General features: G+C 47.4%; 1 protein-coding gene and 1 long non-coding RNA gene across 4 annotated transcripts in view; one reads left to right on the top strand and one right to left on the bottom strand.

The window, feature by feature from the left end:
• DHX30 (DExH-box helicase 30) overlaps nt 1-2,640 on the bottom strand; it is a 34,963-nt gene extending 32,323 nt beyond the window's left edge. Inside the window, exon 1 of one of the 2 annotated variants that reach the window (XM_083826300.1) lies at nt 2,519-2,640. The gene's annotated coding sequence lies outside the window, so the exon portion shown is untranslated. The remainder of the gene's footprint in view (nt 1-2,518) is intronic. The other variant, XM_083826301.1, reaches the window with a different exon arrangement.
• A 972-nt stretch (nt 2,641-3,612) lies between these two features.
• Nucleotides 3,613-11,522, top strand: LOC310895260. Of its 2 annotated transcripts, XR_014580588.1 has the most exons (4): nt 3,613-4,340; nt 5,045-5,088; nt 7,386-10,038; nt 10,268-11,522. It is a non-coding gene; the product is annotated as an uncharacterized lncRNA (long non-coding RNA). The 2 variants fall into 2 exon arrangements; XR_014580589.1 differs by having other exon boundaries at nt 7,386-11,522.
• Nucleotides 11,523-15,337: the final 3,815 nt, after the last annotated feature.

Here is a 15,337-nt window from a genome sequence, read left to right as displayed (position 1 = left end):
TGAAGCGTCCAACCATCAGTGGTACAGGAGAATGCAAACTGCAAGTGTGAAGAGCAGCCACATACCAGCCTGGCGTCCCCTTCACGCACAGACCATCTCAGACTGGGTACAAACCGTCCGAAAGCCAATAGTATTCCTGATAAATCGAGTCCAAAATTGTTCCAACACAGAAGAGCAAGTCTTCAAACGCTCTGAAGTCATTGGAGAAAGACAACCACAAGTATGATGAACACCACCGTACACTCCTGGATCTCAGTAACGGAGGTAAAGGCAACATCTTCCTCCCAAATTTCTAAGCATGACAAAACTGGGGAAGCCATTTGCCTGCAAGCAGACTGAGCCCATTCCAAAGAACACAGGGAAACTATCCCGGAACGCTCTCGTAGACCAATGTAACATTCAGAGAAAGAGCAGGTCTCATCTACGGATCGCAGATCAGTGGAAAGGAGAATGAAGAACGTCTCACCTACACTGAGGAGGGCAGAGTGGCACTTCCAAAAATAAGCACAAGATAAAGTTGAAGAAAGTGGTCTTTTCTCTTCAAAACTGAGAAAAAAATACCATAAAACCCTACACAGATGAGCTTACAAGACTAACAACTGAGAGCCCCACTGATGAGCAACAGATCTCCAGTTGAGATGGGGACAATTAGTGGGCAACCATGAACAGCCTCAAGTCTCAAAGAGCTGGAGTCAGCCCGGATGGGAGCGGGGACAGGATGTGGAGGAGAATAAAGGCATGGAGAGATGAAACAGTCCAGGCGAGGTCCAGGAACAGAACCCGGCTCTTTCAGATGGGAGATGCCTTTTAAATTGTACGAAGTTCAAGTACCTAGAGCTTTCACATCTTGAAGGAACGTGGCCAAGGCAGAGAGAGAAGAGCTTGAACAGATAAGCTTAGATTTAAGGTATTAGTTATGAAGAGACCACAGCGTCACCCCTAGATTACTCAGGACCAGATCTGCTGGATCCGAACACGGGGGATCTCACAAGAGGAACCACCAGTTTTAGCAGAGCCAGCAGCCAGGTGGAAATCCCAGCTTTTTGATGCTGCTGAAGACCCTGACACCAAAAAGAGGTGTCCAACTACGGCAGCTGCTTTGCCGTGCACTGACATGAAGGGGACGCATGAGCATCATTGAAAGAGGGAGCCTTTGGAAGGCTCGAAATACATCTTGTTAGGCCCCAGGAGAGGTGGCAGATGTGGGCGTCAAAGGACACTGGATTTAAGAAGAAGGGGAATACGATGACACGGGACTCTTACGGACGAGGTAATGATACATTTGGGATGAGAATCAACCATGTGCAATGACACTATCAGAAGGCAGAGTGCCTCTACACCTCATGCTTGGCAAAGTACTGGAAACCCAGGGGCATAAGAGACACTAAAAGCTTCGTAGTAACAGACTTAACGCCCCTACTGTAAAGGCAGGGCATGAACCCAGTGAATGTGGCACTGGAAACCTAGATAAAATCTCAGAGGCCCGGGAATTCGGTCTTTGTTGGGCTTCTTTGATCCACTGGAGAACTGCTACACACATGTATGAGGAGAAACCACGTCCACCACACAGTGAGTGTCACGGAACTTCTGGTTATCACCTCCTGACGTTCCAGCAGCACGTAGAGAGGTACAGCCCCAAGTGCTTTGTCATGAGAACAAAGGAGAAGTTACATTGCCTTACGTATCGTTCACTTTCAAGGGTCACCTAGGTGGGGATCCACGCAAAGCGAGGCAGTTTGGCTTTCCGCTACTCGGGCCAAAGGAGCACGGGAGGTGTGCAAGAAATCTCTCTTTACCACTCCTATCCTGCGGGGTTCCTGCTGCTGCAAAGGGGACCAATAAAGCATTAGCGGCCGGGCTGCCCTCGGAACTTCCCTCGGGGGCTACCCGGGCAGCCCCGCCGCCCTCGCGAGGGCCGTGGAGAAGAACGGTCCCACGCGTGACACCGCCGTGACCCGGAGGGCACGGGGCACCGGACCGCGGGGCGCCGCCAGCCCTGCCCCACAGCAGCCCCGCGCCTGGACCGGAGGCATCCGGGCTGCACGGGGCTCAACCCCGGGGGGGAGGGGGGGGGACAAAAGGAGCCGGGCTCCCGTGGCCCCCCACCCCGGGGACCCCCCTGGGGCCGGGCCGGCTCCCCCCGAGGCCGGGGCCGCCCCCTCAGGGCCCCTCAGGGCCCCCCAGGCCGGCGCCCCCCTCGCCCCCCGGCCCGGCCCCGCCGCCCCCTCCTCGGGCCGGGCCCCCCGGGGCCGAGGCTGCCCCCCCGGTGGGCTCCGCGCCCCCCTCGGCCCCCTCCGGTGCCCCCCTCGCCCCCGCTCGGCCCCGCCGGGCCCCGGCGGCGGCCCCGCCTGGCAGCCATCCCCCCCGCTCCTTCCCCGCCGCAGGCCGCGGGCCCGGCCCCCTCCCTCCTCTCCGCTCCGCTCCCCGGGCCTCGGATCCCGGTGGGCGGCCCCTCCCCCGCCCCGCCCGGCCCGGTCCCGCCGGTGGGAGCGGCGCGGCCCCGCTCCCCGCCACCGACCTCCTCCTCCTCCTCCTCCTCGCCGCCAACTCTCTGGCGCCGGTCCGCCGCCGCGCCGGGACTACAACTCCCAGGAGCCACCGCGAGGCGCTTCCGGGGCGCCGCCCGCCGGGCGCGCCGTCTCTTCCGCCGCCGCGCCAGGATGTGAGCCGGCCCCCCCTCGCCTCCGGCAGCGGGGAGCGCGAGGCCCGGGGGGGCGGGGCCTGTTGCCACGGCAACGGCTGGAGCCTGCGGCCCTCGGGCGCTCGCCCGGCGGTGCTGGGGCGGGCGGGAGGGGTTCGCCTGCGCTGCTCCACGGGGCCCGCGCTGGGTCCCGCCTCATGGGTCCCGCCTCAGGGGTCTCACCTCATGGGTCTCGCCTCAGGGGTCTCACCTCAGGGTCCTGCCTCAGGGTCTCACCTCAGGGGTCTCACCCCATGGGTCTCGCCTCAGGGTCCTGCCTCAGGGGTCTCGCCTCAGGGGTCTCACCTCAGGGTCCTGCCTCAGGGGTCCCGCCTCAGGGGTCTCGCCTCAGGGGTCTCGCCTCAGGGTCTCGCCTCAGGGTCTCACCTCAGGAGTCTCACCCCATGGGTCTCGCCTCAGGGGTCTCACCTCAGGGTCTCGCCTCGGGGTCTCGCCTCAGGGTCTCCCCTCAGGGTCCCGCCTCAGGGGTCTTATCTCAGGGGTCTCACCTCAGGGGTCTCACCCCATGGGTCTCGCCTCAGGGTCTCACCTCCGTGATCTTAGTGAGAGCCGCAAGGAGCAGTATCTGTCCCCTGTGCTGCCCAGGGTTTGTGAACAGTCACCCCATGAAACAGAATCCCAGAATCCCCTAGGTTGGAAGAGACCTCCAAGTCCAACCTCTGACCTAACACTAACCAGTCCCCCACTAAACCGTATCACTAAGCTCTACATCTAAACGGCTTTTAAAGACCTCCAGGGATGGTGACTCGACCACTTCCCAACGCTCCCGTCAGTCCCACAGAACTGCCCCTTGTCCATGCGCACTGTTAACTCCTACCACAGCCTGCAGCTCTTGATGTTCCCTCCCTCACCTAGTAACTTCTAATGTAAAAGTTCTAGTTCTAATGTAAATAATGTTCCCTCACTCACCTAGTGACTTCTAGTGTAGAGTTCTGACAGTGGTTCGCCACTGCAGGGGTAACACACCGGGACTTGTCACACTCGGGTTCTCCCTGAGCCAAAACGTGTCACTGCTTCCTGCAAAATACCGAAATCGCGTGGGTGCCGTGGTGAGCTTCGTTATTGGTAGCAGAAAATGTGCGACGAGGGTAGCTGAATTTGTCAGGGAAAGACTAATTTGTGAGGGAACTGGGCCATTGATAAATAGAGCTGTGGGCTGGGTGCGCCGGTTTGCTATCATTACTGATTCTCTAGCGACATACAGCAAGGTAAACATGGAAAAACTAGGCTTAAATTATGGAAAATTATTATGTTTTTAAGTTCTGTCTGGTAATTTAACAGTAAATTCAACGTGGTTTTGAGACAGGTTTTAGCAGTTATTACAGAACAGCTTATTTTTATGCAGAGTTCTTTGCTTGTTTTTCTGGCCGTTTTTATTCACTGTAACTTCTCATACCATCCATTTATTTGTAAAACAAACTTTTTAGAGTACCAATCCCAAGAAAAGCTTTGTTTCATGAGATGGAAACTACATTTGAAAACATGCTAGCTACTCAAAAGCTTTCTTGAACGAAGTGTTGAGGTGCCTGCAATGATTAAAGCTTACTGAAGTTCTTGTTTTCTTGCTGTGGTCTGCAGGGCACGGCTGTCTTCACGTTAGTGAAGAGGCAAAACGTGATGGAAAGGAAGTCATCTAAAGGTAAGAGCGTGAAAGTGGAATTTCCCCAGAATTTACCTGCCTGCTCGCAGAACCATAAAACAAGGTGACACCGACCGGCGAACACGTGGGAGGGGAGGAAGCGGCAGTGTAGAACATTTGCATCTGCTGCAGATCTGCTTAGGGATCTCTGCATAAGGCACCCTTATTCAGAAGGAGCAGCATGAAGCCCAGTTACATCTGCAGAGTGTGAAGGCAGAAAGGTTTATGGCTTATCCTCATCCCTCTCTAGTGTTTACAGATAAGAACAAGGACAGTAAAAGAAAGTGCTGAGATAAGTGGAGTAACTTGTGCCATTATTGCAGGCTTAACCTAAAAAGCCTGCATAATCAGTCAGAAGTCATTTGTTAAGTTACCTCAAGTAAAGCAATTGGTTTCAGGGGGCTTAGAATGGAAAATCACTTTAATACAATGGCTTTGTAGAGAATATGTCATGCCATCTAAAGCATGATCATTTAATTATAATCCTCTACTCACTTCCTACTGATCGTAACATTTTTACTGGTGATACTTTGTAGTCTTTTTTCCAAGTAACCTAAGAGATGCTGCAAAAACTGATTTTAATCAAGTTTTAAATGCAATACTAAATACAGTTTGTCACTCTTTGTAAAAGTAAAGTGAAGAATGAAGATAAAACCACAGATGATACTTTTTCATTGTTTCTTCTTTTTTTTTTTCGTTGTCAGGCTTTGTTCATCTAATCATCTGGTTTTGTTCTGAAAAAAAAAAGGTAAAACTACCATGTCCAGCATAACTCACCAAAAAGTCTCCCGTCCAATGCCCCCCATTAAGCAAACTGCAGTTCAACCATTACACCTCCTCTCTGCAACCCTGCCCCATCTGCCACCCAGCATATCTTGTCACTTCACCAAACAGCTCATGGTCCTTCACTCTGAAACCTTTAACCTTGACACCTAAACATTCCTATATATTCTGCAACCACATCCCCTAAACTTCCTCTGTCAACCCCTCCCGTGTCTGTCCCTTGCCACCAGCTGCACAAGTGACAGCAATTAGTGTAAAAGCCATGGAAATCGCTATGAGCGTTGCATCCAGACTGCCTGCGCGTACAGCACTGCACGTGGAAAGCAGGCTGATCTTACTTCTCTTTTCCACACAAGAAGTTGGTATCCCTGCATTTTTATGTCCCCGTTGACTTTATTTGAAACTAGTTAGTGGGTTTAGAAGTTATCAGAGGAGGTTCCAGGTGGTTAGCACCACCAGAGGGACACCCCCATTGCTCACCCTTTAATGAGAACAGTCAGGATATGTCTCTCCCACAAATGAAGTTCCTAATAATGAAAACGCTGAATGAAAACAAACAAACAAACTTAAGGTTCTGTTTTCCGAGATGGGAAACTGTATTATTTATAATGCGTGCAAGCAATTAAGCCGTGCTGTAATTCCGGTAAAACACGTTTTTAATTTGTTTTCCTGTATGGTCTTCTCTTCCTACCCAGACACTGTAGCTCTCATTGACTGAATTAAATGAGTAAGTGGTATTGGTTTTTTTGGATCTTTTAAGATCTGACGCCTTTATAGTTCAGTTACGTTACACTTCCTTACAGGCTTGCTTATACCATTCTGCGTGTGGTTTATACTTGGCTTGTAGTCCTAAAGACAAAGGATGTAATACTATGTCGGTGTAATTTCACAGAAGCTTATTGTCAGAAGAGCTAAGACCGACTGCTGCTCTTTCTGTCACAACACCTGGAGGATGTTGAAAAATAGGGCAGCGCAGATGAAAGTATTTAGATTTTAATTCAAGCTTTCGTGGCTTTTTCTACACTACGAGGTTAATACAATTTATGGAAAAGGCCAGGTTTATGGAAAAGCTGTGAGGATTAATTTGGAAAGTTGCTTGGAAGGTCGTTGCCATTAATGCAATTTTTGAGCTCATCGTTGTTACTAGAAATTTGTGATTATTTATTTATTTATTTATTTTCCTGTGGGATGTTACCACCAAGTGCTGCAGTGATGTGGAATCATCTTAATCTTGACTTTAGCTTAGGGATGACTTACATAAACCATTGTGTGAGAAAGTTGGCATATCTAGCCAAAGATGAGGCAGAGAAGCAAGTAAACCAGTCTAGCTAAATAGCATGCCCTAAGAACTGAATTATTTCATAACTGGAAAGGCCAGATTCGACTGAAGCTAATGAACATAAGCTAACAAGCAATGGATAAGGGAAGTGCAACTTCTGAGATGGAGTTTGAAGAACAAATTATTAAAGCTATTAAAAGCAAACAAAAAGTAGTTTTAAAATGCCGGAAGCAGAAAGTTGTTGTTTTAAAAAAATCCCCAGACCAAAGACCCCCCGTAAAGGAAAATCTGTCATACCTTGCATATTAGTTGTCACCAATGGAACAAATAAGACAGATCATTTCCTGATCCCCTCTGTTGTAAAGGAGAATGCTACAATTCCCTGCTGTACCTTTTAAAACTTCCGATAATCTGGATGATGTATTAAACGTCAGAAAAGGGGATACTGGATCAAACTGATAAATTGCTTTTTAAATCAAGTCCAAGAATTGTGAAAGAAAATTGTTCAGTCAAGCTGCTAAAAAAAAATATAAAAGGTGTCTCTAATGGAAATTGTTAGACTGGATTGTCAGTGGATAATACATCATGTCTCAATTTTTTATATGAAACCGCATGCTTTCATTTCTAATATCACTTAATGGCTCTCATGAGGAGGCATGACAGGATCCGTGTAACTCTGGGGTAGTAAAAAAGTTACATGGGCTGAGTTCTGTGCTGGTCAAGAAAAAAACGCATGCATTTCCCCCACGCCCTCAATATGACATAGTTATAAAATATCCAGTTTTATCTCACTGTATGAAGTAACTTCATAATCCATTCCCAATAAAGTATCGGTATCAGAAATGGAAAACTGTTATACCTTGGAAGTGTACTGGCCCATTAAAGATCTTGGGAAAACAAAACAAAACACCGCGTTTTGTTCCTCTTTACCTTCTTAATTTTTTCTTTTCCTCTTCTTTTTTCCATTTTTGCCTTGTCTCCAGCACCTTTTTGTGGTCTAATATTTGTTACAAAGGATACGGTTTTCTTCTGAACTACATTGGCCTGAAAGTACAACCAGCAATGACACCATTTCTTCAGCTGCAGCTGTGCCGTAAAATAAACCTTTTGGGAAAGATATTGCATGGCCAAATGAGACGACTGTGAATTCTTAAATGTTGTTTTTGGCTTATTACCTTCGGAAAGAAAAATATTTAATCAGATATTAAATAACATTTTTGGAAACCATGTTCTCAGTCTGTTACATCAGTAACAAACCTCTAATAAAACGCTATACAGAGTACAATTGCTAATCTGTGACCCTTTTCAGTAAAACTTCAAATGAAAATGCCACCGTCCCTTCAGAAATCACTGAAGTCATCCCGCCGCCCGACGAGCACGTGCAGAAACACTGCGTCTCCACTCATAATGTTTCTTGGGGTGGTTTGAGCGCTTTGGCAGTACACTGCCAGTTCTTTGTGGGTTTTGGTTTTTATTTTCTTTCTATAGAGCAGATTCCTCTCCCAGGACAGTCACGGCAGCTCTGCTTAACCGTTATTCTGCCTCAGCGTGTTACTTTCAGGAAAGTAGGGAAGGACAATTCAGGAAGGTGTTGGCGAGGAGAGCCAGTGGTCACTGCCTGACCTTCCCAGGCAACCTCAGCAAAGGCTTCATACATTGCACTTTCCTTGTGTGTTTCTGAGGTCTACTGTTGTAAGGCATTATATTTTATTATTATTTATCTATTTCCCTAAAGGACACGCACTGGGTATCCTTGCTGTGCCCGCCGCCCTCAGTCACCCGCACCAAGCACCGTGCTCCCAATGGAGCTCTGTTGCTTGGTGTGAATTAATCACAGGCTGAGCTGTTTCTGTAATTAGATTAGCAGATGAAGTGGGTTGACGAAGGAAAAAGGGCTGCGCGGTGGTAAAGGGCTTTTATGGGCTGCGGAGAGCTGCAGCGACACAGCGCCTCCACGGGACAAGATGGCTGCCAGCGCCAAGACGAGCGTCGTCCCCTTGCCCTGTCTTATATAGACTCGGGGGGCGGGCTGAGAGCTGTGATTGGCTCTGCAGCCTGCCCCTCTCATCCCTCCTCCCCCCCCAGCACGTGCAGGCACTATTTACCCGCTCCGATTGGTTCCGCAGCCGGCGCCAGCCCCAGCAGCCAATCGGCAGCCAGCACGGGGGCGGGGCGAGTGCTTCCCCTCACGTTCCCGCTCGGGGCCGCCAGGCCGCGCTGTGGAGCCGGGCGCCCGCCCTTCAGACGGCGGCGGGCAGCGGCGGCTCCGGCGGGGAGCGTGAGGGGCGGTGGTGCCCCGCTGGGGCCACCCAACCCCAGCCCCTGTGTCTGGGGGTGTCGTCCAAATGTTTCTTGAGCTCCGGCAGCTCGGGGCCGTGCCCCCGTCCCCGGGCAGCCCGTCCCAGTGCCCGACCACCTCTGGGTGCAGAACCTTTCCCTAACCCCCAGCCTGACCCTCCCCTGCCCCAGCTCCGGGCCGGTCCCTCGGCTCCTGGCGCTGTCCCCAGGGAGCAGAGGGCAGCGAACAGTGTCAGAGTCTGTCTTTTCTCTTCACCGTATATTTATCTCATCATCTTGCTTCACCTCACTAGCTTTCTGTTTTTCTTGAGAACGTACCAAGTATTCTTGTGCGTGTGTGCTCTTACGGAGCTCATTGACACACACGCTTTTTTTTTACTCTGGCTTTGCACGCAGCAGATCAGAAATATTTTTACTAGGATCATCTGCGAAGGAAGCTGTTCAAACAGCCATGGCAGCGTGTAACACTGTCTATTTCAGTAGTGCTGGCTTCACAGCACGACACCCCTTGGTTTAAGGAGACGGCAGGGCCAGGTCTGAAGGAAGAAGTGACCGAAGCTTGGCCCCAGTCTGATAAACCAAGGTGGAACAGGACTGCTCTGCGGTGTGGTAGGAAGGAGGTAACCAGGTGGGGGCACAAAGGAAGAGAAAGCCGTCACTTTGTGGGGGAGGGAAGAAAAAAAATAAACAAAACTTATTTCGTCTTTCTAAACCCCAGTGGCTGTGCTGACAGGGCTCTTCTGTGTGAATCCAAACCCAGCTTACAGTGACTTTGAAGGAGGAATGTTTCAGAAGCACACAAGGAGTGGCACAGGTCAGCTTGGATGGGGCAGGGTGACCGCTGCTGGTGACCAGCCGCGTGTTCCTGTTTTGCCATGAATGTGCAGGAACCTCAAGATGCTCCTTTTGTTTTGTGTGAAGTGAGAACCTGTATTTTCAACCTTGTATCCAAAAGCGGCGCTTGCATCGTGCACTGATGAACGCAACCCCTCCTGGCTGCTGCCAGCCTCTGGAAGACTTATTTGTGCTGTAGGAAAGGCCCAGACCGTGGTGGCTCTGTGGTAACTTGGAGATAACGCAGACTGTAAAACTTTTTATTCCTCCCTGCTCTGTTTGCTGAGCGGTTCACTGCGTGTACCAGATCCTTTATCTCTCAGTGATGGTTGTACCTTGTGGGGTTTCCTCTGTGAAACGCTCTGAGGTTTGCTGTTTTCCACAGAGGGGAGATGTTAATTAGTCTTAGATGTGTATTAAGCTGTAGCTGTGTTACGGAGATGTCGGGTGTCTTTTTCTGACGGTTTGTTGGAGTAACTCATCTCCCCGCCCTGAGATGACCTGGTAAGTGGTGACGGATGGAGGGAGTGACCCTGCTGGGGGTCTTTCAGCTGTCTTTTAGACTGATACAGCCCATGTTCTGCCATCTCAGCTGCCTGGAAAATCATGTACTGTATTATTTACTTAGTCTGCTGTTCCTGCTGTAGCGTGTTTTGTCCTCGTTCCACTTAACCTGTGCATTGTTCAGATGGAAAATGTATAATTCTGCGTGCTCTCTCTTCCCAACAAACAGTTGTATTCCTGGCCCTGGTGGCCCTTGGAGCTTCCTGAACATCACCAGACTGGAAGTGCCATCATTCTTCTTCCCTTGTCACTCCGAGGCAGCAAGGAGCAAAGTGACGGCCCTTTGGAGGGTTATTTCTGGAAGGATAGAGGACCCCAAAACTGCAGAGGAGTCTGTCGCAAGCTCTTATCTGCCAGGAGGCCAGGAAAGTGGCAGACCAGAGGGCATCACCCAACAAGCTTAAGTCTTTGCTTAGGTGTTTCCTGTTTCCCTTTTTTAATAAAAGATTTCAGAATTGATTACTTGGCAGTCAAAAATGGATCCAAAAATTCTTGTAAATATACCCAGAAATCCAGGATAGCAGCTTCGTAAAATTACACCCTTCCCAGCAGTTTTTGTCTTGTTTTAGTGGTAGGGGATGGCACTGACCCTCTTCTTGCTCTTCTTGGTTATTTGTCCAGAAGATCTTTCATTGAATACTTAGAAATGTGGAGTATTTGTTCATTTTTCTTCCTATTGGTGTGCCGTGTAGTTTTTCTTAAAATCCAAGCCAAGTTGCATTCAAGAGGACTGCAATGTTTTGGAAGGATGTTGTGCGTTTGTTTATTTGCAGCAGAGATGTTAAAATGAAGCGTTAATTTAAAGTACTCTTCCTGATTTTTTTTTTTTTTTTTCTTCATTCTGCTCTTACAAAACAAACAAAAGAAATTGCACGATAGTACCCTGAAAGATGCCTGATGTTGTCAGATTATTCCCTCAGGAAGTACTGTGATTGTGCTACTGCTCTTTCTGTGATGTGTGCTTTGATAGTTTCATTTGCATTACCCCATTTTTTCCCCAAAAGTCCTGATTTCTTTGGTGAACTGGATGCCGATAACTGAATAGCTAGCTGCCTGTTCAATGTTTTCTTTGTGTTTCAGCCCGTGTCCTGGCCATAAAAACTGCGTGCTGTTTGGAACACGGCTAGGAAGAAACAATTATTTTTTTAACTACAGCAGAAGCCGTAAGGTCTGTGAGTACTTCTGGGAGCGCTGGTGTGAGTAACAACCAGCTTCAGCCCGAGTGGTTGGCTTGAGAGAGCCATGAACAGCTGCAGCTGCTCTGGAGGTTCCCTTTGTGGTCTGTACTGTTATATCAGATTTTTTTATCACACTCAATCTGCATATCTGTCACAAAATAGCGTACCTGAAGGAATGTCATTATTTCCAATTCAGAATTAGTGCAGAAACATAATGAAATACTGACTTTGGAAGGGGTAGTAGCTTAAAAAAAGAATGGAATCAGCAGCAGGTGGGTTTTTCACTTTTGGCTTTGGCTTCGTCTTGACGTACTCTCGGCTGCTTTGCATCCCTCCAAAGCAGAAAAAACGAGGGGCCTGTCCAATGGGGCACACCTGGCAGAAGCTTGTAGTTTTGTACTGTTTTATTCTGCCTACTTCTAGATCCTTTGTGTAATTACCTTTCATTTAATGAGATGTTGATGTTCTTTGCTCTATTACTAGTTAATCTCCAGTAGTTTTTTTAGAAGCTAAGACTTGAAGCAGAAGAAAGGTGGCTTCTAGTGGGCTGTTGTAGCTTAAGAGTTGATGTGCTCCTGTATGTTGATCTTTCTCACATCAGTCTGTGGCAGACTCGATATATTTTGAAATTGACTTCTTCATATATCTTGAAATTGACTTAATTGACTTTTTTTTTTTTTCCCAACCTATCTGTGGAAACTCTTATTTTCTAATTTTGGGGACTTGTTAATACGGTAGCTACTCTCCAGTACTGTGGAAAGCTAGGTGTGTGGATTCTGCACCTGGCAGATTCGTACCTTCTGGCAATACGCCCAGGCTAACGGCAAAAGTAAGTGGAGTTACTCTTCTGGCTGCAAAGAATCATTGTAATGCCAGGCTGGGACTCTGAAACAGCAGTTCTGTACCGCGTTGCTTACCTTATGTGTCAGTTTGCTTAAACACAGGTTCTGTGGGGATTCTTGCCATGCCTGTCTCTTGGCTACTCTTGCTCTGGGGGCAGAAGGCGAAATCTGCTTCACGGGGTCGTCCCAGCTGTAGTTGCTGAGGTGCTGCAGTACAGCAGTTATCGAGGCTGTGGGAAGTGCGATGTGCCCAAGATGCTGATGTTGGTGATAATTGCATAATGGTAACAGTAAATGTAATATATGCTTCACTAATTATCCGTATGAATGCTCCCACAGGTTGTCTTGTGTTTTTTTCCAGAATGCTTGATGTCTGATATAATTAGTTTCATGATTTTTCCCAAGAGCAATTTAGTACTAACAGTTGCCTGCTGTTACGGATCGACTCCCGTTTCATAGTATAGGCATTTTCTTTTCCTACGGACAGATTCCTTTTTCGTTTTCTTTTCCTAGTTTTCCATACAACTAAAATCAGAAGAAGCGCTGGTAGTAAAGGAATTTGGCTTTTAAAATTCCAGCGGCAATATTTTATTTCTGTCCCTTTGGGTGTTCTGGGACTCCCCTGGATCTGAGAGATTCGGTAAGGGTACACGTTAAGAATTCATTTCTTAATTTTTTGCAGTTGACTCTCCTGGACCAGCTGGGAAGCATCAACCCATCCCTTTGGGATGTTAACGGAATGTGTAAGCAAACCTAGAACCGTGTCCTTCGGGGGGAAGACCGAAGACTGCAAGCTGGGCAGGCAGCCTGCTGCGCCTTGCACACGCGCTCCCCTGTTCTCCCTCCGTTACGGTGCAGCCAGGTGAGAAGGTGAGGCGCTGTACCCAGCCCTGCACGGCCAAGGAGCCTGTGGGCAGAGCCTTCTGCAGCCCCTCACCGCAGGGCTCTGCCTTCCCTGAACACCGGCAGGGTTACGGGTTCGGAGGCCAAAGGGGGAAATCTGTGGAAGCTTTCAATTCTCTTTGATACAACTCTAATGCTATGGAAAATAATGATTCCTAAGGGCCCTAGACTTTCGTAACATCGATGTCTTATACAGCACAACAAAATACAGGAAAACTTTTCGGAAGCTTTCAATCTTTTCTAAATAACTGGAACTTGTGCTAGCTCTATGTCAGTATTTCTTTAACCCAATTAGCTTATGATTATCTTTAATTCGCTGTAAAGCAGTTACTGTTCTCAGGCAATTATGATGTTTACACAGAGATGAATGCAAATGCAGGAAGTAAGTTGATTGTTCTGCATAATATTCCTTCCATGCACAAGTATGTGTATAATTATAGCACAGGTGCTATACAGTGTAGACCACAGCGAATAACCTTAACTCTCCCCTTAAGGAATGCTGACCTTCCAGCTACCTTCTGCACTATTCTTCTGTTAAGGAGATATTTTGCTGGTATGAAAACCTATTAAGCTACTAGTAAGTATATTGAAGATTGTCAAGAGAAGTAGCTTAGTGTCCCAAGTGGGTTTTTTTATGCCACGGAGCATACGCTGGTGAAGACGAAGAGGCTATGTGACTGGAGCAGTAGAAACTGAACTGCAAGGTGGCCAGCTCTCCTCACCCATGATAAAAAGGAAAAAGTGTGGAAGGAGAACGGTAGGCTTAATCGTGGCAATTATCGTCTCCTGAGCAGTGCTCGTTAATTACTGCCATGCTGTTCTAAATAGTCTAAACTCTCAGAATGCTCTAGAGTAGCAGTCACCAGCGCCTGGTGGTCCACGACCAACACCAGGTAACGTGGTGAGGTCAGTGCTGTGCCTTGATTTTCTTTTTGCTGATCTCAGTTATGATTTCCTGTACCTGTGAGCTCTGGAGGACCTTGGAAAGCAGCACGTTAATTTTGAACCATGGTCATGGATGACTCTCTAAACAAAACAACAAAAAAAAAACAAATAGCATTGATAGTAATGCTTCTGCCCCAAGCTGCTTTCCCTTGTCTAGAGAGGGTAGTGCTAAATTCTGAATTAGTGATATTGCCATAGAAATATAGCTTCTCATTGTTTGCTTCCCTATTAGAGCATACTTAAGAAATAATTTGTTGTGCTGTGACTTCTGTGAGTGAAGCTCAATGTCACTCTTTATCCCGGGGCCCAGCAGTCCTTGGTGGACCTAATGCAGCACCGGGGCCGATTGGGTTCAGTGTCACTGGCGGCCTCCAGAACGAATAAACAGCTCTCACCTTCACCTCCTACCCCAAAGTGCCCTGTAGGAGATGCTGTTACCTCTTGCTTCCTGTATAACGTGGAGAAGCAGGTCAGCAATCAAGAACCACGTAAGTGTGCAATGATGGAAGTGAAAAAATATTTTCATCGTTAAACCAAGTCTTAAATCAACGGCAATGTGATTTGTGAAAGCAATTTTATAAATCACATTGAATAATTTGATCTTATTGTACTATTTTAATGTTTCTTTAACTTTTTTTTTGGTATTTTAAATTTTCTTGTACACTAATGTATCATCTGTTATCGGTTTACCAGTAATTTGTACTTGGTGTGTGATAACTGCCCTTGCTTCACCTTTTGCTTTTTGAAATCTTGTGGTTTTGTGTGTTGTTAAAGTCTTGCTTCTGTCAGATTGAGTAGATAAACGTTGTTAAAAAAGGAATTTTAAAGCCTTGTTTCATCTTTGGAGCACTAGGAAGTGGTTATAAAGGATAAATTATTGACTTACAAATTTGCATGCCCACTGAATCTGTGCCACAAAGAAAAGAGTACTTGGTGCAGGAAACTTTGAATAATCCAATGGCAGTAACAAGATATTTTATATATTTATCATTTATATTTATAACTTTTATATATTTTAACAAAATGTTTTATTGAAATTGTACCTGCCAAATATTTTTCTCTAAAACAATGCCTGTTTAAAAAAAACAACAAACTGACTGAACAGTTAAATTCTGCAAAATTTGCAAGCAAATTCTTGCAGGTATTCCTAGTGGAAGACACAGGACGGCCTGGCGATGTATATATAACTATGTGCATCTCTCGGAGTAGAGAATGAGGAGGAGGAATGGAAATTCCTCTTGGAAAAGTGGATATTTTGCCTGTCCTACATGTGAGACCCAAAACTCCACTGTGTTCACCGCTTACAACTACCTTTTTATTTGCTTTATTTCCGGAAAGTTGGAAGATCAATTTTATTTGGGGGGTGAGGGG

The sequence above is a fragment of the Anser anser genome (assembly GCF_964211835.1).
Source record: "Anser anser genome assembly, chromosome: 2".
NCBI lineage: Eukaryota > Metazoa > Chordata > Aves > Anseriformes > Anatidae > Anser > Anser anser.
Note: the sequence above shows the minus strand (reverse complement) of the source record. Positions and strands in the feature narration are given on the sequence as shown.